General features: G+C 43.7%; 1 protein-coding gene across 2 annotated transcripts in view; it reads left to right on the top strand.

Annotated features, from left to right (window-relative positions):
* Nucleotides 1-6,445: 6,445 nt before the first annotated feature.
* Nucleotides 6,446-25,256, top strand: part of LRRC3B (leucine rich repeat containing 3B) — a 103,876-nt gene continuing 85,065 nt past the window's right edge. Inside the window, exon 1 of one of the 2 annotated variants that reach the window (XM_081933732.1) lies at nucleotides 6,446-6,774. The gene's annotated coding sequence lies outside the window, so the exon portion shown is untranslated. Of the gene's footprint in view, nucleotides 6,844-25,256 lie in introns of both variants that reach the window. The other variant, XM_081933731.1, reaches the window with a different exon arrangement.

Genomic DNA, 25,256 nt, shown 5'->3' with positions numbered 1-25,256 from the left:
CTGAGGAGGGAGCGGTGGCTCGTATAGGCCAGTCCTCAAGAAGACGCGCCCCTCAGCGAGCCCGAGAAGCCGTGACCGCTTGCCTGGGCTGTGGAGGCAACCACGACCGCTCTGGTTGCCCCTTTAAGGCTGCGGTATGCCGCCGCTGCCTTAAGAAAGGACATTTAGCCCAGGTCTGCAGAGCGCAGTTTCCCTTGCCTCAGCGCCCAGATGACGTCTCGACCGCAGCCGCCGCCAAGCCGCGACCCGGGAGCCGTTCTGGACGACGACAGCAGCAGCAGCAGCAGCAGCAGCAGCACCAGCAGCCTTCGCGCGGAGGCTGCTACGCCGTGGACGCTGATCAACACGCCAGCCCCGCAGAGTTGGCCTTCCACACTGGTGCAGGTGCGGAGCGCATCAAGGCGTCGCTCCTCATTGAAGGCTCCCCCTGCACCATGGAGGTGGACTCGGGGTCTTCCCGATCACTCCTGTCGTGGGCAGAGTTCTCCCGCCTCTGCCCAGGCATCTCCAAGACCCAGCTCTCCTCCCCAGAGGCAACCCTACGGGACTACCAGGGGACTCTGATTCCTACCCTGGGTTGTCACCTGGTGCGGGTGGAGTATGGGGACTTTTCAGGGTGCCTTCCCCTTTTGGTAGTAGAAAAGCCTTTGCCAGCCCTCCTGGGCCTTGACTGGTTCCCGGCACTAGGCCTGTCAGTACACGGGGTAAGGCAAGTGATGGCCACGCCTCCTGACGTGGCCGACGTACTTGCAAGGTTCTCTGATGTGTTTGATGGGCAGCTGGGGGCGTATAAGGGAACTCCCATTTCCTTGAATCTAGATCCCCAGGTTGCCCCCATTAGGCTGAAGGCCCGTAGGGTGCCTTTCGCCTTGAGGGCAAAGGTTGATGCGGAGCTGGACAAGCTCGTCGCGCAGGGAGTCTTGGAGCCTGTGGATTACTCCAAGTGGGAGACCCCTTTGGTCATCCCAGTTAAGGCGGATGGTTCCATTCGCCTCTGCGCTGACTTTAAATCCACCATTAACCTTGCCCTCCAGGCGAACCCCTATCCAGTTCCGGTAGTGCAGCACTTGCTCCACTCTTTGGGACAAGGCTGCATTTTTGCGAAACTGGATATGGCGCAGGCCTACCAGCAGCTCCCGGTGGATGACGAGGCGGCGGCCGCGCAGACCATCGTCACCCACCATGGAGCTTTCCGTTGCCGCCGCTTGCAATTCGGCGTTTCCGTAGCCCCGGGGATCTTCCAGAGCCTTATGGAGCGTTTGCTCCATGGGCTCCCTGGCGTGGTTCCGTATTTCGATGATGTCCTGATCGCCGCTAGCAGCCGATTGGGCCTCATCGAAGTACTGGTCAAGGTCCTCGAGCGTTTCAGGGGCGCGGGATTAAAATTGAAACGCAGCAAATGCTCGTCTGCTGTGCCCCGGGTGGATTTCCTGGGCTTCACTATTGATGCCCAAGGAATTCACCCCACCCCTTCCAAAGTAGCAGCCATCAGGAATGCCCCCACGCCTGCCTCCAAGACGGAGCTGCAGGCGTTCCTTGGCTTGCTAAACATTTACGCGCCATTTTTGCCGCATAAGGCGTCACTAGCCGAGCCGCTGCATCGGTTACTCGACCGATCGGCAGCCTGGCGCTGGGGCAGCCGCGAAGCGCATGCGTTCGCAGCTGTCAAAAACATGCTGACGTCAGAGGCAGTCCTCGTCCAATATTCGGACAAGCTGCCTTTGACTCTTGCTTGTGACGCCTCCCCCGTGGGTTTGGGGGTGGTCCTGAGCCATGTGCTGCCCAATGGCTCGGAGGCCCCCATAGCCTTTATTCCCGGACACTGACTTCTGCGGAACGCAACTACAGCCAGATCGACAAGGAGGCTCTGGCTGCAGTGTCAGGGATTAAGAGGTTTCACGATTACCTCTATGGGCGGCATTTTACTTTGTTCACCGACCATAAGCCACTCCTTGGGCTTTTGGCTGGTAACAAGCCGACCCCTCCCATTCTGTCACCTCGCATGACTAGGTGGACAGAGTTCCTAGCTGCTTACAGCTACACTCTGCTCTACCGTCCGGGCAAGCACATAGGGCACGCTGATGCCCTAAGCCGCTGCCCCCTTCCTGTTGCAGACCCTCCGACAGTGCCTTGCCTGTCGGTTTTGGCCATAGCGGATTTGGCTCTGCCCCTTTCTTCCGGAGAGGTGGCCACAAAATCTAGGGCTGACCCTGACCTGTCCCAGGTCATGCTTTGGGTCCAAAGGGGCTGGCCTGAGGGACCGGTGCCAGAGCACCTTCGCCCCTTCAAGGCCAGGCAGTTGGAGCTGTCACTTCACAGTGGGTGCCTCCTGTGGGGTGACAGGGTGGTCATTCCACCCAGCCTGCGCCACCAGGTGCTATCTCGCCTTCATGAGGGCCACCCGGGCATAGTGCGCATGAAAGGCCTGGCGCTCAGCTATGTCTGGTGGCCTCGCATTGACAACGAGATAGCCGCTTGGGTGGCCAGCTGCTCCCCCTGCCAACTTTCCCCACCGGCGCCACCGGCGGCCGCTCCGCGGGAATGGGAATTGCCCCGTGGGCCTTGGTCCTGCCTTCACGTAGATTTCGCGGGCCCCTTCAGAGGCCAGGTCTTCATGGTGGTGGTGGACGCCTATTCGTGCTGGGTGGAGCTCATTCTCATGAGATCCACCACAGCCGAGGCCACGATCAGAGAACTGACTAGGCTTTTCGCCACCCATGGCTTGCCGGATGTCATTGTCTCTGATAACGGGCCTCAATTTGCGTCCACCGCTTTCCAGTTGTTCCTGGCCTCTCAGGGCATCCGCCATGCCCCGGTTGCCCCATACCATCCAGCTAGTAATGGCCGGGCAGAACGGGCGGTCCGCTCGGCCAAGGAGGCGTTAAGCAGGATGGATGGGGCAGACTGGCCATCAAGGGTGGCTGCTTACCTTTTGGTACAGCATGCCACTCCTTGCCCCCTGTCCGGGAAGTCTCCAGCCGAGCTGCTGATGGGCCGGCGCCTGCGGACCACTTTGGATAGGTTGCACCCGCTCTATTCAAATGAACAGCCTGGCAACCTGGGGCCCCCTCCCCGTTCCTTCGCAGTGGGCGATTCCGTGTGGGCTCAGGCCTTCTCAGGGGCGGTTAGGTGGGTGCCTGCCACCATCACCGCCATAACCAGCCCCTGTTCTTACAGGGTCCAGCTACATGATGGGACCGAATGGTGGCGGCACCTGGATCAATTGAGGCGCCGCCTACCGTTCAACAGCGACAACAACCCTGCAGGGTCGACCGTCGACGTCGCTCCACCTGAGCCCACCAACACATCGATTCCTGGTGCCCTTCCACCAGTCACAGTTGACCCAGTCCAGCTGCCCTGGGCCGTTCCGGCCTCGGACGCCGCCTCCCGGCCGTCCATAGTTGGGGGTGTGCCGCCCATTGGGCGAATTCCTCCCGGTTTTCCGTTGGCCTTCCCCGAGTCAGGCCAAGCCTACCCTGGTGTTCCCTGCTCAAGCCCGCTTTCGGCCGCGCCCCCTCGGCCCTGCCTACCTGATCCTTGTAGTTCTCCTTCCGTGGTGGGCCTCCAAGATGGCGCCCGGAGCTCCACTCCCTTGCGGGAGGAGCTTCGACGAGCACCACCTTCTCCTCCGGCGCCTCCTGTCGAACTGAGGCGTTCTGGGCGGGTCCGGCGCCGCCCAGCCTATTTGCGTGAGTACGTATGTGCGTCGTCTGCACATGCGCACTCACTGGGGGGAAAGGAGTATTGTGTCCATGCAAATGACGTCAGGGAATTCCCCCTGACAGCCAGCATCTGCACTAGCAACAGCCAGGTCGCGTCTGATTGGCTAAGACGCGACCTGGCTGAGAGCGGGGAAACTCCGGCCTGTGGATTGGCTGGTTCGTCTGACAGCTTCATATAAATAGCTGTCAGACGAACCCTGCTTGCTTCTCTCCTGTAAATAAGTTGAGTGTGTTGTATTCAATAAAGCCTTGTTAATTCTCCTCACGACTCTGCTCGCCTTTTGTGCCAACCTAACAGTGGCATGTATTATAAAATATACAATATATATTCTCAGGAAATGCTTTACTTAGCACTCAACTGATTTCTAAATAAGTTGCAGGTTTCTACAAGAATACTCCAACAAAGAGAATGTATAAATATGCAGTAAATCAAGAGGGGGCAAAAGAAAAAGATGGTTTGGTTTAGGGCCAATCATAAACATACTGAACTAGAAATTAGCCAATCTCTTTGAAGTCCACTGTGTTATGCAGATCAGCTGGAATAAGTACAGTGCACCATTTATTTATTTTATTTATTTTATTTTAATTTGTTTGTATCTTACCTTTATTATTTTATAAATAACTCAAGGCCATGAACATATCTAACATACCACCCTTTCCTCTCTATTTTCTTCGCAGCAACCTTGTTGAGGTAAGGTGTATTGAGAAAGAGTAACTGGCTCAAAGTCACTCAGCCAGCTTTTCATGGCTAAGGCAGGACTAGATCTTTGGAAGCCCACCCTTCTTCACCGAATTAATTACATTAACTGTGATTTATCTGAACATTAAATAAGCCTAATGTAGCTCTAGGTTTATAAGGCTATAACTGATCACATAATGATATTACTACAATAATATTTTAATGACAATTATATTGTATTTTTTTCTGCTCCTCTTTTTATTTCCATTTTCCTCCCGAGATGGAAGGGAGTTTTGACCTCTGTTCAATCTTGCACAAGCCCTTTGGACCCAGGCAGACTCAGGCAACAGTTGCCTTCAGCAGGCCGAAGCCAAGGGGGCAGTCCTTGAGTAGCCATTTCATTCCTCCTTCTCCTTCACCTCCCTAAAAGGAAATAAAGAAAAAAAATCCATTCTGTTACCCCTGAAGCCTGTCCCTCCCCCCCGCCAGCCTGTCACCGAGGCTCAAAGCTCGGGAAAAGGTAAGCCCTCGCCGCCGCCTGTTGCGTTTCCTGCATAGAATGGGCGCGCGTTCCTTCCCCTTTGACAAGGCAAAAGCAGCTACTTCCTAGCGGCTAGCCGTTCAGTTACTTGACAGCCGGAAAGGAGGTTTTTCCAGGGTCTGGGCGAGACAGAGGACAGGGTTGATAGGAGAGACTTGGGGTTTTTTGCAGAGACGATATTCTCCCCCCGTAAGTGAACAACACTGTTTTTTAGATATGGTCTCCTCAAGTACATCTTTCGAAGTTGCAGGATGCAATTCGTAAAAATGGAAAGCACGGAGGTCGCAGGCAGGGAGAGATAATTTTAATTTGTGCCCAAATGATTTTTAAGCTATTGGTAGGGCGCAACATAAACAATACCATTCGGTGATACAGCCTACAGACCTTTTCTTCAAAATGTATTCTCCCGCATCACCTTCCAGGTATTTAAAGTCTGATTGAAAGAAAATACATTGCGCATATACGATTTCTAGGTAGATTTAGAAAGGCAAAGCTGTACCACTGCAAATCATCAGTAGAAAAAGCAAGAGAATAGTACCGATTCGGAGTTGGGGTTATACAGCAATCTGGAAATGACCAGACTGAAACGCTATTTGATATTATCACGGCCGAATAAAACGAGGGTACATCTAAACGTACACAGTGGGTCTTATGTGGGAGTCCTGATTAGCGGAGGAAGAATTGAAGCTGCAAGAGCAACAGTTTACTTGGCAGTCGGAAAGGAGGCTGGGATGGGACGTAATCTGCGGTAAAACTGGGAAGATGTTAACAAGATTGGGGCAATAGAGTAGGTTAAGGAAAACGCTTCTAGGTTTAGGAGGACTTCTCCGATTGAGCACATTTAAAATGAATCTCGAGAGGCCGGGTGCTTGTCGAGAAACTAGCAATCCGAAGCTATTCTGGACGTTGGCCGGGAGCAGGTTTTTGCATAGCAGGCGAACGATCCGGGAGCCCTGGAATGGTTTGGCAAGCTTGGGGAGCCGGGATACGATAGCGCAAGCCCCTTCCCGAACGGGAGGAGGGAAAATCTGGGATTACACCTTTAGGGAGACCGTGTGGAATTGAATGCCTCATTTCTTTCTGCTGATGTTCCAGCTACAGGGCAGGGTGGGGATGGGAAATTTCAAACTAGACACCAGGAGCCTGAGATTCCCTTGCAGCACGTAAAACAAAACTCTCGTAGCTTGACCCGTTAGAAAGCAAGTCATCTCCCGGATCGCAGAGGCTGCGCGCGCGCCTGTTCAGGAAGCAAGGCTTGAGGGTCTCGGAGAATACAAATCTCCCTGAAGGGACAAAAAAGGGGAAGCCCCCCTCCCTTTACGCAGCACCTGTGGAGCACGAAGCAATTGAGCTTGTCGTGTTTCTTCAACATTCCCTATAACCCCGCCGCCGCCGCTTTTGCCACGCCCGGGCTGCAGGACGCCACCAAGCCGTTGCTGTAACGCCCGACGCCGCTCATCATTCGGTAAGCGAAAGAAATCAAGTAGGAGAGCGATTGGGACGTGCTGACGGTGCAACATGAGGCGAAGAGCGAGCAGGCAACTGAGTCCCACGGGGGGAAGCGCCGCGACTTGCATTGGGATTTTGCTACAGTGAAAGGAACGAGCCTCCCTAAGATCGTCATGGGGAGGAAAAGCTAATCCTACATGACTCGTGTGCGGTTTCTCACAGAAGGCGTGCAACAAATGGCAGCCAGATCTTTAATCCAGGCTGCAGTGGCGGCGGTAGCAGCTCCCAGGTGAGGCGCAAGGCTCCAGTTCGCGAGCTGCGGCTCTCCATACTTGCCTGCGCCTCGCCTCCCTTCCTCCTTCTGAGTCATCCCGCTGCATCTGGTAAGGCGCTCGAACTCCCTGCCTTGAATGTCTCGGGTAGGCTAATCAGGGAGTCAACTTCATGCCTGGGTGAGAATCTCTCTTTTTTCTGGGTTTTGCACATTCCATTCAAAGCCTTAAAACGCGAAAGCCGAGAATGGGAGTTCAATGTCCCGTTTCAAAGGGAGAAAATAATTAATGTATGAATCAATCAAAACGGAAGAATGTCCTGAGGGACGTTGTGGTCGCGACCCCAAATACGCAATTTAATGGCTGTGTAAAGGAGGTGCAGAGATTCGCCGCAAGTGGGAAATAGCAGTATGTGTATCTCGATATGTTTTTCTAAAGGGAGCATAGAAATTCAATCACCTTGAAAAAGTCTGAAGGAAGGGGGCAAAAATACATTCTAGGAGCTGTTGAGAGGCTTAGATAGTAAATAAATTAAGTAAATAGCTTTTACTGATGGTGTATTTCCTTAACTAGAAAGGACAGAGAATAACCAGTTGTGGAAAAGAGAATCATAAAAGCTGTTGATATTCAAGTATTCAAATAATAAAAATCTAGTTTGTAAAATGGAAGATATTGAATGGAAAACTTGAGTTAACTACTAATTCTATTGTATTAGAGTATTGGATAAGCTGCGGTAATTAAAAACTGGAATCTTGAAAGTTTTTTTTTTTAATTTACTGAATACTTAACATACTTTTCCTTATTTCTTTGGCAACTTCTTGACAAAAATGATACATGCAGGTGAGTTGGGAAAAAAGAAGAAACTATTTATTTATTTATTTATTTATTTATTTATTTATTTATTTATTTATTTATTTATTTATTTATTTGGGCCTTCAAACCATTATTGAGTCCTGGTGTATCTGTGAATAAGTTGATACTATACAGTTTTCTCAGGAACATTTCTGGCTTTGCCCTTGCTTCCTAGGGTTGTGAGAGAATGACTACTTCAAAGTCACCTAGCTGGTTTCATGCCTAAAGCAAGACTATAACTAATGATCTTTCTGCTTGGTTCTAGATTGGTATTTTTAACCACGATCCCGAAGTGGTTAAATGCTAGAATGTAAAATGGGCTTTCTCTGTCTCTTCTCTTAACTAAGGGACACTATTGAGTATTTCTGTACTGGATGTTCTGAAAGTACTATTGTGGCTGAGCAATTTCAGGAATGTTTGTGCCAACTGAATAATCCTTGTAGTTAGTAAAAGAAAGTATTCTGAATGACAAATGAACATTACAGGTGTTAAATTTCATATCTATATTATTATCTTGAAATTTGCAGTTATTTTAAGAGATTTGATTTATCTTCAGAATTTGGATGTACTGCTCCTCATCACTAAAAGTGATTCGTGCTTCACTTCCCAACAAGTTAAAAAAAATGTTCCACTCTTATCTAAATTTCTTTTCTTCAAAATTCCTAAAAATCCAATCTAGACACATTTAATATTTTTATAGTGTGGAATTTTTTTGGGGGGGGGATATTTTGGGAGTTTTTCAGCAGGACTTAGTATTGCAGAACTGTTAACTTAGTTTTTGAGACTATATCCATTTTATATCTGAATAACATCATAAAGGAAATAAAGACATTGCAAGAAATTTATATATATATACACACACACACACACACACACACGTATGTACACACACACACACACACACACACACACATAGATTCAAGGTGAAGCAGTTCACAAGAAAATGAGACCAGCATTCCAGCCATTCTAACATTCAGTTTCTTTCTGTGCTTAACAGTATAGGCTGATCTTAATAAGCCCTTTAGTGCCAATGCCACTGAAAAACAAGGCCATCTATAATAAAAAGCTTATTTATATAATAAATCCAGTGATCATAATCCATCAATTCACTTCATTTCCCATTTTGTTTACTATTATAGGGGCGAATTAAAGTGAAATTAAACTTTTAATTATTAAGTCTCAGTGTCACTTGCTTTTTTCACCCAAATTAAATGACCCTTTAAACCCAGCAAGGTTATTTTCTCTGTAACACATTGGGAGGGGGCAGTGGTTTGTTTCAGGCAAACACAGTGATAATACGTAAATAATGTAAAACCATGAACAAGAATATATTTCTAAAATATTACATTCTAGGACTCTTAAATCAACATAGTAGAGGGGAATCCCTATTAGAATTTAATGATAATGGAAGGTAAATATAAGTTAAATCACAAATTTAATAATTTCTCAATGGAGGGTAAAAATAATTTTGCAGATAATTAAATGTGATCCTGTAGCCATTGGGTCTAAAAAAAATCTTTTAACATAATTAAATGTACCTATGGTTATTATGTGCTATAGGAATTGTCATTGCCTTTGGTAGGTCATAGGAATAGCTTTCCATGGATTGCTCTATTGGTAAAAATGAAAGTGCAATTAAGTCAACATGAAACATTCACTGGGGAAAAATATAGGCATATACTTAAAATCATGTAGCAATTGAACTGTTCTTCTATGCATGCCTATCCAGAGAGGAACTCTGAATATTTCAATAGAGTTGAGGCGCACCAGTGTTAGTCTGATGATCTTTTGTTTTTATTAAATACCACAACTTACTTTCTGATTATTTATTTGAAACTATAATATAGAAAAAAAGAAGATTTTTTTTAGCATAATTTGAGCTTTCTTGGTTTTTTGTTAATACCATCATTATGACCACTAGCTGACTCTGATGGTAAATCAACATAACTATGGTAAAGACTGTTTCAAGAATACTAATCCTAACATCAGATATTTTTTTTAAAAAAATAGACTTTTCTGTAGTTCTGAGCAGATCAAATCTCTCTATGGATTTCTTGGGGAGAAATTGTGAATTTTAAAAAAAAGAGCAGAGAAGAATAGAGGAAAAGACAATATCTTAAGTTGAATCCTTACCATAGATACTTTGAAATTAAAGAGCTTACTTCTTACATTGCCCTCATTATTCCAATACTTCTACAGAGAATTCTAAGCATATTAATTCAGCATCCAACTTTGGCACATAATTCAGGACCTTATATAATCATTTTCAAAAATATTGAAATGTTTTGTGCTTGCTTTAGGCCAGGGGTCACCAACCTTTCAGACCTCAGGGACCACCAACTTCATAATTTTAAATCCCACAGACCACTAATATGATCTGCCTAATGACCTGCTGGATGGGTGTGGTTAGGTGGGCGTGGCCAACTCGATATCACTCATGACAAGGGCGCCTCGCCAGACTCTACTCGCTCCTCCCCTCCCCTCCTTGCCTGTGCACCCGGACTCCTTAGGGCCCCAACAGGAAGCAGTTGCTGAAACTAAGCAGCCACCATGAGAAAAAATTGACAAAACAGCTGGCTCAGTTCAAATTGGATCTGACCAAGAAGGAGCCTCAGCAGAAGCCCCTCACTAAGAACTACGAGCATAGGCTTACCAAGCAGAAGGAAGACCTGTGGGAGTGCTAAGCCAGGGACTGGTCCCTGGAGGCTCAGCAGACTGAAATGGTCAGCCAGTTCCAGGCTATGATGAAGTCCCACTGGAACGAGGCCCTCCGGTTCTTCGCCACCAGTGGCACTTCCCTCCAGCCTTTACTCAAAGCCCCTCACCAGGAGGCTGAAGTAGACCCCAAGTCGGAATTTCTCCCACTCCGAAGGGGGAGGCTCTGCAGCAACACAAATGTTCATTGCATATATCTGGCCCAGGAGCCGTAGTTTAAGGACCCCTGATTTAGTGCAATATAAAAAATGCAAGTAATTTTTCTGCGGACCACCAAAATTTTCTCTATAAACTTCCTATTGTAAATAATTATTTGGCTTTTAACTAAAATTAATATTAATTGACCGATAAAATATATATTAGTGTTCTTACTTAATATGTTTGACCAGGAAGCACCCATCACTGTAGAATGTTACATTCACTGTAGAGTGAATTGTAGAAATATATTTTTTTAATCCACATTCTTCAGTTTGTATTTCATAGAAACAAATGTTATTTCCATACCGTGATTTGATCATCAGAATTAAGTCTTTACCTCATGTGCTACCACCCTGCCATCACCAACTTCGATCCTATTGCATCCTCATTCCATCCCTTAGTTTTTAGGATAGTTTTTCTAGTTTGGAGAAAAAAATGAGTTTGTAATAATCATGGCTTGGTAATTTAATTCTGACTGATACTGGAATGACTCCCAGAAAGCCTAATCATCATCAACAGTGGTGAGAAACTTTATGAGTGGTGATACAGAAATGCTTCAGTAGAGAAATAAGAAAGAAAACTTTTGGAACAAAATTATTATGAGCGAGAAAATAAATTCTGTAGTTCCAAATTTATAATATTTATTTTAAAGCAGACAGGTATTATTTCATGAGCATTATACTGAGCCACAGTGGCACAGTGGTTAGAGTGCAGTACTGCAGGCTACTTCTGCTGACTGCAGGCTGCCTCAATTTGGCAGTTCGAATGACACCAGGCTCAAGGTGGACTCAGTCTTCCATCCTTCCAAGCTTGGTAAAATGAGGACCAGATTGTTGGATATAATAAACAGCTTAGAGAGTGCTGTGAAGCGGTATATAAGTCTAAGTGCTAATGCTATTGCTATTATAATTGGACCCCACTTGCCAGCAAGCAAGATTGGAAAAATTGCACAAGAAATAAATGTTTTTGATAGTGTCGCTATTCCACAATATCCTCTTGCAAAGTTTATTTATTTGCACACCAGAGGTGGGTTCCTGCCAGTTCTAACCTCTTCTATAGAAGAGGTTTCACAAATCTACAGTGCTGTTTAGAACCGGTTCCAGCTCCCCCCCCCGTCCGCACATCATCAAGAGGAAGAGGGAGAGGAGGAATTCTGGGAGTTGAAGTCCACAAGTCTTAAAGCTGTCAAGTTTGAACACCCCTGGGTTTTTTTTCTAAAGGGTTAGGGGTGCAAAGGTCTTGTAACTTGACAGCTTTAAGACTTGCGTGCTTCAAATACCATTTTGGTTGCTAAGCAAGAGCGTTGTTAAGTGAGTTTCACCACATTTTACAAGTTGGCCACGCCCACCCAGTCACATGACTGGCAAGCCTCTCCCACCCAGTCACATGGCCGGCAAGCCACTCCCACCACGCAGGCCACACCTACAGAAGAGGTTCTAAAAAAAATTGAAACCCACCACTGTTTCACACAAACCCACACCCACACTTCAATAGCAGACATTTACTAGGTTTCTGATAATTGCTGATAGTTGAAAAATTTGTCTCTAGAAATGTGCTTTTGTTATCCTACTGTAAACCAAGCCCGACTCATATGATATATTGAACATATCTGAGTTGCCTATCTTTGGATATCATACTAAGTTATAGCTGAGTTCACACTACTACATGAAACCAAAATGAAGCCATAATTTGGGTTAATGTTATGTAAGGATCCAGCAGGGTCCTTCTACTCTAGAAGTGTTGGAAGAAATGTCCTTCTGGGTTCGGCTCCAAGTGGAGAAAAAGACACTGGAGACATGGAGGCTGCTTGGAAAGATGGTTTTAATGTTGGACAGGACCACATGGCCTGAGTCCTGAACAGCAAAGGTGATCACATGGTTCAATGTTGGTGGAGAAGAGAAGGGAAGAGAAGGGCAGAAGAGCAGGGTTGAAGAAGGGCTTGCAGGGATTTTTATAATCTGTTCTGCCCCACCTATCTGTTTCCTGTTCCTGTGTAAGAAATGTATTCTGATTGGTTGCCAGACTCACATGGGCCCATGCAGGGGCAACCCTCTAGGCTGTTTTGAATTCAGGTTTGATTGAGTTCAGATGCCATGTGGTCAGTTGAGTAAAGGCTTATTATCCTGCCTTAATCCCATCACAGCTGAAGAGGAGAACTCTTTATTATGTAAAGTGGACTAGCTTGGCCTTCTTAATGGCCCATTGACAAAGTGGGGATGGGCAGGAAGCTGTAGGAATTTAGTGTTTAAAATGTGTTTCTCCCTTTTTCACATTCAGGAAAATATAATATTCTGCCTTATCAATATTTCTTAGGATATTTCATTTTTCTGGGAGAGGGCTAGGTGATAACTTCCTACAGAAGTAAATCCAGACTAAATTCTCACTGGTTTTAGTAAGTCCTTCTTATAATTTGTTCTTATGTTAATATTTATAATCTTCCAATATAAGTCCTTTCAATTACTTATTCTTCAAATTTAATTGAAATAGTTTAGAACTTTGGTTCTGGCCTACAGACATTCCACAGAATGCAACATCAACTTTGCACAAAATCACTCATTTCAGGTGATTTGTACAATCAAAATTGTTGATTGTATCTGGTTAGCAAGTTACAGCCTTGCTCACAGCAAAAGCTGTGTGCTGTGTTCTAATATGAGGATCTTTATTTGCTCACTGAAAAATATTCCCAAATAAGAAATTAGTGCTCTGTGTTAGTAAATTGTGAGAATATTTACAAAAAAACAATATTTACATTAAAATATCATTTCCTGACATGCGTAACAATTTATTTTTATTCTCAATATTGCTTCTCCAATTCATGTAAAATATCCTTCACCTTTTTTCCTTCTGTTATTTCTAGATGCAAAGGTTTCTTTTCTCCAAGCCCAATTTCCTGAGAGTGCTGTATCATAACTCTTGATTTAAAGAATTGTCAAGCTCAGAGTTTATCTTGTGATTGAACCATGACTAAGGGAAAAACTTTTAAAGCACTCAAGACTGGTGCATGCAATGTTTTTTTCTATTTATGGTCCAGTGTCTAGCAGTAATGTTCTGTAGATAGAACTGAACTCCAAAATTTTGGTCATTTTGGGCTTCTGTCTCTCAAAAAAATCAGTTTGTGTGTGTGTATTTTTATGTGTTGCAAATGTTATAATTAAGACAATGTTCACAAAGCATATTGCTGTACTAAATTCTGCTTATAGCAGAAGGGAGAAGTAGGGTGGTCCAATTTTTTTAAAAAGTCCCCTGGGATAAAAGACCAACCCATTTGGTTGGTAAGAGACTAGAGGTATTGTAATGTGATACACTGAAGAATACCAAGAGATATTACAAGAAAGGTAAAATAGGCATTTCAAAAAGAGATTTAAAAAGTTGTGCAGGTATCAAGAAGACTGTGGAACATGTCCTGACTGTAGATAAGATAGCAAAGTTGCAATTACAGAGGGCTAATCTTTAAGGCTGGACAATGCTTCAGAATCAGTTTAAATAAATACTTCGAAGCACATGGGCTCCAAATGAAGTACAGATAATCCTTGATTTACAACAGTTCATTTAGTGACTGTTCAAAGTTACAATGGCACTGGAAAAAGGGACACGACCATTTTTCACATTTCAACTGTTGCAGTATCCCCATGGTCATGTGATCAAAATTTAGATGCTTGGTTCATATTTATGTTGGTTGTAGTGTCCTCGGGCCATGTAATCAGTTTTTGCAAACTTCTGCCAAGCCAAGTCAGTGGGGAAGCCAGATTCACTTAACAACCATGTTACTAACTTAACCAGTGTAATGATTCACTTAATAACTGTGGCATAAGAAAAGTTGTAAAATGGGGCAAAACTCAATTAACATGTTTCACTTAGCAACATAAATTTTGGGCTCAATTGTGGTCGCAAATCAAGGATTATTGGTACTTGTCTGCAACTCCTTTGAGCAGATGTGCTTGAAAGCACTTTTGGCTGAATCCAAAGTCAATGCAGTCCTACTAATTATAAATATTATATACATTTTCTTTGTATTATAAGATTGTGATCAGTTGCTTAACCATTTAGATTGGGTCCCATGTAGAATTCAGGAAACTAAAATCATTTTTTTAAAGAACTCTAATATTTGTCTAGAAGATTTGTATTTTGTTTATGAAAATTAAAGCAATGTTGGAGTTCTGAAGTACAGACTGAATTTTATTCTAGCGAAGAAAGAACGTTGACAGGACTCAGATTGATCATCTCGTTAATGCCCATCTTTGGAACATGTGAAGCAGCACTTTGATGCCCATAGCAATCAATTTTTGCACACTGGTAATTAAAGAACAATATTTTGGGATCAGAAACTGTGGTTTATGAGCTTATTTGAGTTCCAACATGCTTCTTTTCAGATAGTGAAATTACTGTAAATGCTGGAGGCTTTATTTCAGCTGCTATGCTCCTCTACCAGATGGCCAAACCATCAGTCATGCTGTGGTCAAATGATAGAATGTTCTGCTGTTGTGAACTGAGTCATATTGCTTCTTGCTGATGGTCACTGACCCAGCTAGGAGATTTGTGTTTTCAATACTCAGCAGTCATCTTTTTGTTAATTAGTGTGTGACTATGGAGGACAATTACAAAGGCCATGGACTTTAAAAAAAAAACAGTGGTAAAGTGCAAGGAACTTGTTTCCCTAAGGCAGAAAACATAATGGATAGGAAATTTTGTGTGGGATGCTTCTTGTTTATTCTTTCATTCTCAAGCATAATAAAATGTGCTTTATTGGAAGGTTGCAAAATTATTACCTCGAGAAAAACTATCTGGTTTTGTTGTGATCGCTGTCTCTGTACATTGTAAGTTTTTTTGGATATTAAAGGAATAGGGCCCTCCACAATACCAATTGATATGAAAAGAGGCAGACTCCAAAATAGAATAGTCCAGGATAAAAAAAATGGATGGGGCCAGAAGACAAACTAAAGTGCATGAAATGTAAATTTAATCAAATCAATAAAAGTTAATATCAAACCAAACTATTACATGTCACCAACCCAAACTATAAGTTAACAGGCTGTACTGAGAGTAGCAAGGAATAGTAGAATATAGCACAGGGATACCGTATATCTTACTGTATAATGGACCAATCATTATTTCTCAACCCCAAGGGAATGTAATATAAAAACAAAATCCTCACATATTTGATCATGTTTATTTAACACTGCAAATAATTAATCGACATAAAATTTTGGAGAGGCTATATGAGATTATGAACAGTTGTGCTCTGAACTATTTTCTGCTGGAGGAAAATAATCTGTTTATACTAATACCAATGTCCAGAAAGCAAAATGCTTTCTAGATGTATCATATACCCCCAGTTCAGTGGTGAGATTCAATTTTTTTTACTACCGGTTCTGTGGGCGTAGTTTGGTGGGTGTGGTGTGCCTTGGTTGGCGTGGCTTGGTGGACATGGCAGGGGAAGGATACTGTAAAATCTCCATTCCCTCCCCACTCCAAGGGAAGGATACTGCAATATCCCTATTTCCTCCCAATTAGTTGTGACTTGGGAGGCAGAGAATAGATGGGGCAGGGCCAGTCAGAGGTGATATTTACCGGTTCTCTGAACTACTCAAAATTTCTACTACCGGTTCTCCAGAACTGGTCAGAACCTGCTGAATACCACCTTTGCATCAGTTGCTCCAAGACTGGAGCCTTTCTAGCAATAGACTTTGAATGGAAATGTCTAATAAAACAGTAGTTTTATTATACATTTTCAGTAGTTCATTAGTTAAGACTCAGGAGAGAAATATAATTTGATTTCCTGAGTGGTCTGAAGGGTGAATGCTTTGGCATGTGTCAAAGGGATAGGAATTATATTGGTAATGGAAAAGAAAGAAAACTATAGGTTTCTTTACAAATGCTCTGTCTGAATGTGGACAAGTTTGGCATCAGGAAAAAGAGTATATGAAATATATCAGACTTTCGTTAGTCACAATAAGGTTTTATTAGGCTGAGTCCTTGGAAAGTAGCAGAGAAGATAAAGAACTAAACTAGGTCAGTGCCGCCAAACTACTTTCTGCCTTTTACTGGGCACATGTAGAATTCGGGGAAGTTGTTACATGCTTTTGTGCAGACTGGCTGTTACTGCATCATAGAATAGCTGCCTTACAGGGTCCAACCATTTATGGAACACTAGATTGCCTGCCAGTCCCCTCAAAACTCCAGACTGTTTTTGTTCATTTTTCTGAGCAGAAAGGCATGCTTACTATATAAAGAATGCCCTGAGCTGCACCTGCCCATTAAACTGTTTGCCTCTACTAGCAGTCTAGCTTCCTGTTTTATTTTTGTTTTAATCATTTCTTTTTTGAATATAAAATATTAGGTTGGGTAGAAAATCTGGCAATGTCAAAGGAAATATTGTAAAGCACCTGGATTAAATGATCACTTGAAAATCCATTTGCATTCTGAATAGAGTGAGTTTCATGAGTAAATTTCACAAACTTATTTAAATGAAAAATTATTCCAGAAATTGAGTTTTTCTAGGAATCATGGTAAAATTTCAAAGGAAAAGAAAATATTGATTTTAGCGTAGATTAAAGAACTAATAAGGGACAGGAGATTATGGCAAACAGTATCAAGCTATGTTCTCCTTCACCCAAAGATTGTGTGACTCATGCTGTACTTAATAGAAAAAGGAATATCTAGACTATATTATTCGTTATTGTTCAAATAACATTTGAAATGCTAGTGCTTCCAGTAGGCAGTCAATACTTTGTCTTTTGATCAATGTAGGGATAAAAGGAAAAATAGTGTACATATGGCTTAGGTCTTTTTCTCTTTTCCTTCAATAGAAAAATGTGTCGAAACATTCAGGCTATTTTTTGCTAGCTTGTTAAGTCTTTATTCAGCTTTCCAATCAAAATGTAGCCTTCTGAGCCTAAGTGTTTGCAAGAAGACTTTGCAAAATGATGATAGTGTTGTCTAGTTATAGAACTGAAAGCAACTCATCAGCCCTATAGGATGACCTGCTGGGTTGACAGCTGTGTCATTTTTGCAGTTACAGATATAGCAAGTTGTTTATAGAGCGCCCCCCCCCCCTTGATTGGGTTCATTTTTCTGGTCATACATTTTGACATCAGAATATAATTCGTGGTTCACCATGGATATTTCGGCTAATAGTAATGCTTAAAAAAAACAACCTGTCATCTGATTGTTCTTATAAATGTTCCATTTATATACTTAAGGTTTAGAAAAGAGAATCTTATTCTCAATACGGGGATGAAAATAATGTGATTGTATAATAAAATATCTATAAAATATTTTGACTTTTTAATTTGCAGAGTGGACTCCCTTTAAATTTTTTAACAAAGAAATACCTTACTTTCAAAAGAAGCATAAGATTAGGCCCTGCTGTTCAGAGAAAATTTGCAGTGGGGGTGGGGAGAGGGATACATTAAGTATTAATTTAGAAGTGAGTAGATTTTGTTATTGCTACAGCTATGATATACATGTGTATTATCTTAATTCTAATAAAAATATGAAAGCCATTCATTGGAGCATCATATGACAGATGGTGAGGCAGGAAAGGGAGTGGTCTGAATGTGATTTGGACAGAGGTTTGAATGGCATTAGATCTTCATAAACCTCCACCAGATAAACTACTTGTGATTAATAGCTTCTTAATCCTCTTAATGCCATGTAGAGCTTTAACTAAAATGACAATTCAGAAGAGTCACCTTGCAATGAATATCTGATATGGAAACAGTTTGGATGATATGTGTACAGAATATAATTACTATTAAATTGCTTTAATGTTGTAGAGGAAAATGCTGGCTTTTGTTACAAATGACTCTTTAGTTCCTAAGTGGAATGTAGTAACATTTTCATGTCCTTTATGTGGTAGTTTACAGTACAAAATTGTGCAATGTATCTAAAAGATGTAGTTTCCAGCATTGTTGACTTTTTTATTATCTTGAGTTGTAAATTGGAGACTATTAAGCAGCAAAGGGTTTTGAATTTGAGCTAATACTAAACATATCATAAGTCTTAAGTATGTTGTTATTTTGGTCTGTTAGAGCATATATATTCTGAAAAAAATGTTGGCTTCTGCTACCCACTTATCTCAACTGATCCCTTTCAGATTCATCCTGTCTTAAGTTTGGGCTTTCTCTTAAACTTCTCTTTTCTCAGGAGTTCCATATATCTCTTTCCTTTTCCTTATTATATGCTCATCAAGTGTGCCTTAGTTGCTAATTGGTCTCTAGGTGAAATCATATTCAACAAGAGAGTTCCAGGAAGGATTGGAACAAGTCTATTAAAGCACTTTCCCTTAGTGTGTGCTCCCCTGAAGACTCCATCACATCAGATCTGTAAATACAGGAATGTCAGTATCTGGTTTTAAGCCATCCTGGGGCATTTAAACAATGATTATGATGAGTGCACTGATCAGGGGCATTTTCAGAAAATATAAAATAGTCAAGAAAGTAATCATGACCACACAATCTAAGCCCCATCTATTTTGCATGCAGTTGTGGTTGCCATCCTCATCTTTTTCCATCTCTCTGGGCACTCCTAGCTCTTGACACCGAGCAATAAGAAATAAAAAGAGTATTGACAAAGAAAATAAAAAAAAGATAAAACATTTAAATATTTATAATAAGCAAAGCTGTGAAGGAAAAGCTGTGAGAGATTACTAGAATGGTCACAATTTACTTAATAACAAACTTTTAAAGTCCTATGAACTTTAGTGGAATAGCTCAATATTTCCATATTTTGTGAGCTGTTAGACTTGTTTTTCTCTGAGGTTGTTCTTCAATTTCCAAATATTTTGTCATCAGACTGGATAACATCATCAGTTGAACTTTATGGAGCTGCTTAAAATTTAAGTGAATTGCATCCATCATGTTTTAAGTCAGCTGTTAAAAAGAAAGACAGCTGAATTGAATAAATAAGAGTATCCTAAGCTGAATATATTTTTAATAGGGAAGAATAAATATCATTGCATAACATAGCTATAGCTTTGGAAGTAGAGCAATAGGACCACGGTAGCTTTCTCCCTTACAAATCTATATGATATGACCTATTGTAAAATTTCTTCTAGATGCCAATTAGATTGATGATTTAACTCAGTTACAGGTGGTCTCCACTTATGACCATAGTGGACCTTGTGGCAAGATGGGTGGCAAATACATTAAATTAATAAACAATAAAATGGAGCCTAAATTTTTCATTGCTGAGCAAAACAGTTATTGAGTTTTGCCCCGTTTTATAACCTTTTTTTTTACGACAGTGTTAAACAGATCATCACAATTCTTAAAGGAATTTGGCTTCCTCCATGACTCTGCTTGTTGAAAGCCAGTTGGGAAATCTACAAATTGTGATCACATTACCCTGGGACTGTGCAACTGTCATAAGTACATAGTTAAGTGTCTAAATTTTTATCATGTGACCATGATGCTGCTACACTTGTAAGTCATTTTTTTCAGTGTTGTTGTAAGTTAAAACAATCATTTAATAAATGATTGTAAGTCGAAGACTACCTGTAGTTGATTAGCCTGCTTTTCAGAACTTTCCTATTTCTGAATCTTGTTTTGAACCAAAGCTTGTTAATAACAGCCACATCCTAACAGAATGGAAGAAATAACAGCATCTAGATAAATATTTTAACTTGCAGAATGTGCAAGTGCTTAAAGGTTATTCCATTTGCAGATTTATGTTACATGATATACAAATTCCCAACCATCCTGTTAGTGGGTATGATGTTATATGTATCATTGTGAGGCTGGCATTTGTGAATCTGTCTAAAATTGCTAGGTCTTCTTTTTATAAAGCAATTGTGTATGTTGAATACTCCTGTTTTTTCTGTAAATGTATTTTAAAATATAAATATGAAAAGTTAAGATAATATTTTCAGCTCAGACTTGGGTATTGATGATTTCATTAATTTGCCTATGTAATTTTCTTGGCAAAAATGCTGGAATAGTTTTTCATTTCCTCCGCCTCTTGAATTTTCTTTTCTTTTTTCCCCCTCCTAGAGCCCCATTATTTTGGTCAATCTTTCATCCAAATTTTAAGCAAACCCTATTCCACTTAGCTTTCAGAAATCTATAGAGACCTATTACTGTATTTTTCGGAGTATAAGATGCACCTTATTTCCTCAAAAAGAGGCTGAAAATCCGTACCATCGAGGCTTCCAGGCGGCCTTCGACAAACTGGGTCTACAACTCGACCTGGGATGCGTTCGTGAGGTGGTGCGCCCCGCGTCAGATTTCCCCAGCTAGGGTCACTATTCCCAATGTCTTGGACTTTTTGCAGAAAGGACTAGACGATGGTCTGTCACATAACACCTTGCGTCGTCAGGTAGTGGCTCTGTCTTCGGTACTGGGGGGGTGTAGGGTCTTCCTCCCTTTCTCAAGTTCCCCTGATCAAGCGGTTTCTTAAGGGGGCAGCTAATCTCCGGCCTCCCCCTATCCATGGGTTCCCTACATGGGATCTGCCCCTGGTCCTCAGGGCCTTGACGGGGGCCCATTCAAGCCTCTCTTCGGTTCATCTGAGATTCTTGTCCCTTAAAGTGGTTTTTCTAGTGGCAATTACCTCAGCCTGGCATATTTCAGAGCTGGGCGCTCTGTCATCCAAGGATCATCTTTGCCATTTTCACCAGGATAGGGTGGTTCTTCGACTCGACCCTACCTTCCTCCCAAAGGTGAACACTCCTTTTCACAGGGCACAGGAAGTTGTCCTGCCCGATTTTTGTCCGGGGCCGTCTAGTGATAGAGAGAGGCTCTGGCACCGGTTGGATGTTCGTCGGGCTTTGCGTATTTATCTCCGTCGGACAGCTGAGATTCGTCGGTCGGAGGCCTTGTTTGTCTCCTTTCAACCTAGGACTCTGGGGGCTAGGGTGTCCTCGGCTACCATTGGCCGTTGGCTATGACAGGCCATCTGGAAGGCCTATGGGGCAGCGGGGCACCCCGTTCTGTCGGGGATAACGGCCCATTCTACTAGGAGTGCCGCAACCATGGTGGCATGGGCCACTAGGGCTCCCTTTGAAGACATTTGCCGGGCCACCACTTGGGCGACTCCGACCCCGTTCATCAGACATTATCGTCTGGATTCGTTCGCTTCAGTGGATGCTTCTTTTGGTCGGAGGGTCCTACAGAGGGTGGTAGCGGATACCCCCCTTGGGCCATAGCTTGTGGTTGCGTTTTTGTTCCCTCCCTTGGGACTGGGCTTTGGTATGTCGCACACGTGACCACTCCCTCTCTTCCACTGGAAAAAGAATGTTGGTCTTACCTGAACGTGTCTTTTCTGGGGAAGAGAGGGAGTGGTCACGACCCACCCTGTTCTTGGGTTATAGGGGCCAAGGGGAGGCCAGGTGGTTCACGGGGGTTTGTGTTGTTGTTTTGTTCCAGTTCTGTTGTTCGCCTTCGAGGAAACTGGGCAGGAAAGGAAGGCAGGAGTATTTAAGAAGTTTACTCTCAGTCTTTGGACCAATCAGGCTTTGAGAATACCCTACATGTGACCAGAAAAGACACGTTCAGGTAAGACCAACATTCTTTTTTCGAAAAACTGGTCGTTTTTTGCTCATTTTTGGCCCTTCACTCCCCCAGGAGCACTCTGCAAGCCCCCCCCCGGCTATTCATGCTTTTTTAAAAACGGGCTGGTTTTCGTGAGGTTTGCAGAGTGCAAAAACTTTTTTTGGGGAAAGCTCTTTAACTGATTGCTGAGAATTACATTGATCAAGTGCTGTGCCAACAGAAACAAAGTCTTAGGTGCTGCAGATTGTCAGCAATTTCCTTCTCCAGCACATGGATAAATACACCTGGAAACATCTACCTACCTACCTACCTACCTACTCACTCTCTCTCCCTACCTACCCACTGTATCTCTCTCTCTCTCCCTCTCTCTCTCCCTACTTACCTACCTACCCTCTCTCCCTACCTATCTACTGTATTTCTCTTTCCCTCTCTATCTACCTACGTACCTACCTACTCTCTCTCTACCTATCTATGTATTTCTCTCTTTCTCTCTGTCTATTTCTCTCTATCCCTCTACCTACCAACCTATCTACACACTCTCTCTCCCCCACTACTTATCTACAGTATTTCTCTCCATCTCTCTATTTTTCTCTCTATCCCTCTACCTACCAATCTACCTACTCTACCTCCCTCTCTGCCTATCTTATTTATTTATTTATTTATTTATTTATTTATTTAGCGCTTCTAGACCGCCCCCTCTCCCAAAAGGGACTCGGGGCAGTGTACAATCCATATCAAAAACATCATAAATAAATTTAAACAATTAAAATTATTAAATGGATAAATACATAAATAAGAGGAGGATAAAAATAGACAGAACTGTAATTGCTAAATAAATAATTTAAAATATACAGAATTTAAAACCCCAGTGTCCTATAAAATTAAGTCCCCTAAAAAACCAGTAGGAAATATATATGCCAGGAGGTAGACGTTAAAAATTATGCCAGGCCAGCCAGTCGGAACAGGTGTGTCTTCAGTTTCTGCCGGAAGGAGCGGAAGTCAGTGGTGGTTCTAATGTCGGGGGGGGGGAGGGAGGTCATTCCAGAGGGTTGGGCCCATCACAGAGAAGGCCCTACTCCTTGGTGTCGCCCGTTGGCATTGCCTAGTGGACGGCACCAGGAGAAGCCCCTCCCTGTGAGAGCGAATTGGCCGCAGGGATGTGTGTGGGAGGATGCAATCCCGCAGGTAACTAGGCCCTATGCCATGGAGCGCTTTGAAGATGGTGGTCAAAACCTTGAAACGCACCCGAAAGACCACAGGTAGCCAGTGCAGCTCGCGCAGGAGCGGTGTTACGTGGGAGTACCTAGTACTCCCCATGACTGCCCGCGCGGCTGCGTTCTGGACTAGCTGCAGTCTTCGTGCGCGTCCCAAGGGAAGCCCCATGTAGAGAGCATTACAGTAGTCCAGGCGAGACGTCACCAGCGCATGAGTGACCGTGCGTAGGGCATCCCGGTCCAGAAGGGGGCGCAATTGGCGCACCAGGCGAACCTGGTGGAACACCCCCCTTGCCACGGCTGCCACATGGTCGTCCATTGACAGCCGGGCATCTAGGAGGACGCCCAAATTGTGCGCCCGTTCCACAGGGGGCAGTTGTTCGCCCCCTATGGCCAGCGTTGGAGTCAGCTGACTGAACCGAGGTGCCGGTAGCCACAGCCACTCAGTCTTTGAGGGGTTGAGTTTGAGTCTGTTGTCCCCCATCCAGACCCCAACGGCTTCCAAACACCGGGACATCACTTCGACAGCCTCGCTGGGGTGATTTGGGGTTGAAACGTACAGCTGAGTATCATCAGCGTACAGATGGTATTCAACCCCAAAACCACGGATGATCTCCCCCAGCGGCTTCACATATGTGTTGAACAGGAGGGGCGAGAGGACCGACCCCTGCGGCACCCCACAAGTGAGTGACCTCAGGGTCGACCTCTGCCCCCCCGTCAACACACATTGCGACCGGTCGGAGAGGTAGGAGCCGAACCACCATAAAACGGTGCCTCCGACTCCCATCCCCTGCAGCCGGCGCAATAGGATACCATGGTCGATGGTATCAAAAGCCGCTGAGAGGTCTAATAGGACCAGGATAGAGGAACAACCTCTATCTCTGGCCCTCCAGAGATCATCAACCAGCGCGACCAAGGCTGTCTCTGTGCTGTGCCCGGGTCGGAAGCCGGACTGGCGTGGGTCTAGATATTCGGATTCGTCAAGGTGTCGTGGAAATTGCTGTGCCACCACATTTTCAACAACCTTCACTAAAAAGGGAAGGTTGGAGACTGGACAATAATTAGCCAGCTCCATTGGGTCCAGTGAAGGCCTCTTGAGTAAGGGCCTCACCACCGCCTCTTTCAAGGCAGTTGGTAAGAAGCCCTCACCCAATGAGGCGTTCACCAGGCCCAGAAGCCAGCCTCGTGTCACCTCCCAGGATGCCAGTACCAGCCAGGAGGGACACGGGTCCATTAAACATGTGGTGGGTCGCAGCCGTCCACGCAACCTGTCCAAATCCTCGGGGGCAACAGAGTCAAACTCCTCCCAGAATGGTCTCACAAGACTCACTGTTGACGGCTCTACTGTATTTCTCTCTCTCTTTCTATTTCTTTCTCTCTATCCCTCTACCTATCTACCTGCTACACACACTCTTTCCCTACCTATCTACTGTGTTTCTCTCTCTCTCTCTATTTCTCTCTCTCTCTATCTAACTTTACCTATCTAACTACTCTCTCTCTCTCTCTCTCTCCCTACCTACCTACCTAGCTAGTTACCTACCTACTATATTTCTCTCTCTTTCTCTCCCTCTCTATCCCTCTATCTACTTACCTAATTTTTAAAAAAATTGCCTCTTCAAAAGCTTGGTGCGTCTTTTACTCCGAAAAATATGGTAAGTACCAATCTCATTGTTCTCCTTTTTCACTTCATGCCTCTATGGACATGGTCCTTAGATATCAAGATAATTAAGCTTTAACTTCATTATTAATGCTGCAGTGACTGGTTTGGTTTTACTTCATCTAGTATCAAATGATTTGTTCTTGCAATTCAACATATTCTCAGAAATTATCACCACTACATTTCAAAGGTATTTGTTTTTCCTCATTCAGCCTCTAGAATTGTCTTTCTTTGTAGGATACCTGTCCCTAGTGCATTACATGCCATTAAATCCATGTTTGACCCTTCACGACAAATGGCTGTGGAGTTGCAAGTCAAAGGGAAGGACCTGTGGGACAGTAGAGAGCAGGCCAGCCAAAAGGGCAGAGATCTGGGAGATATGTGAGGGGAGTTGTGACATGCTGTGGTTGTAAATGCAGACTGCCAAGCATCTGAATTTTGATCAAGTGAATGCAGGGGCAATAGACT

The sequence above is a fragment of the Natrix helvetica genome, assembly GCF_964273705.1.
Source record: "Natrix helvetica genome assembly, chromosome: Z".
NCBI lineage: Eukaryota > Metazoa > Chordata > Lepidosauria > Squamata > Natricidae > Natrix > Natrix helvetica.
Note: the sequence above shows the minus strand (reverse complement) of the source record. Positions and strands in the feature narration are given on the sequence as shown.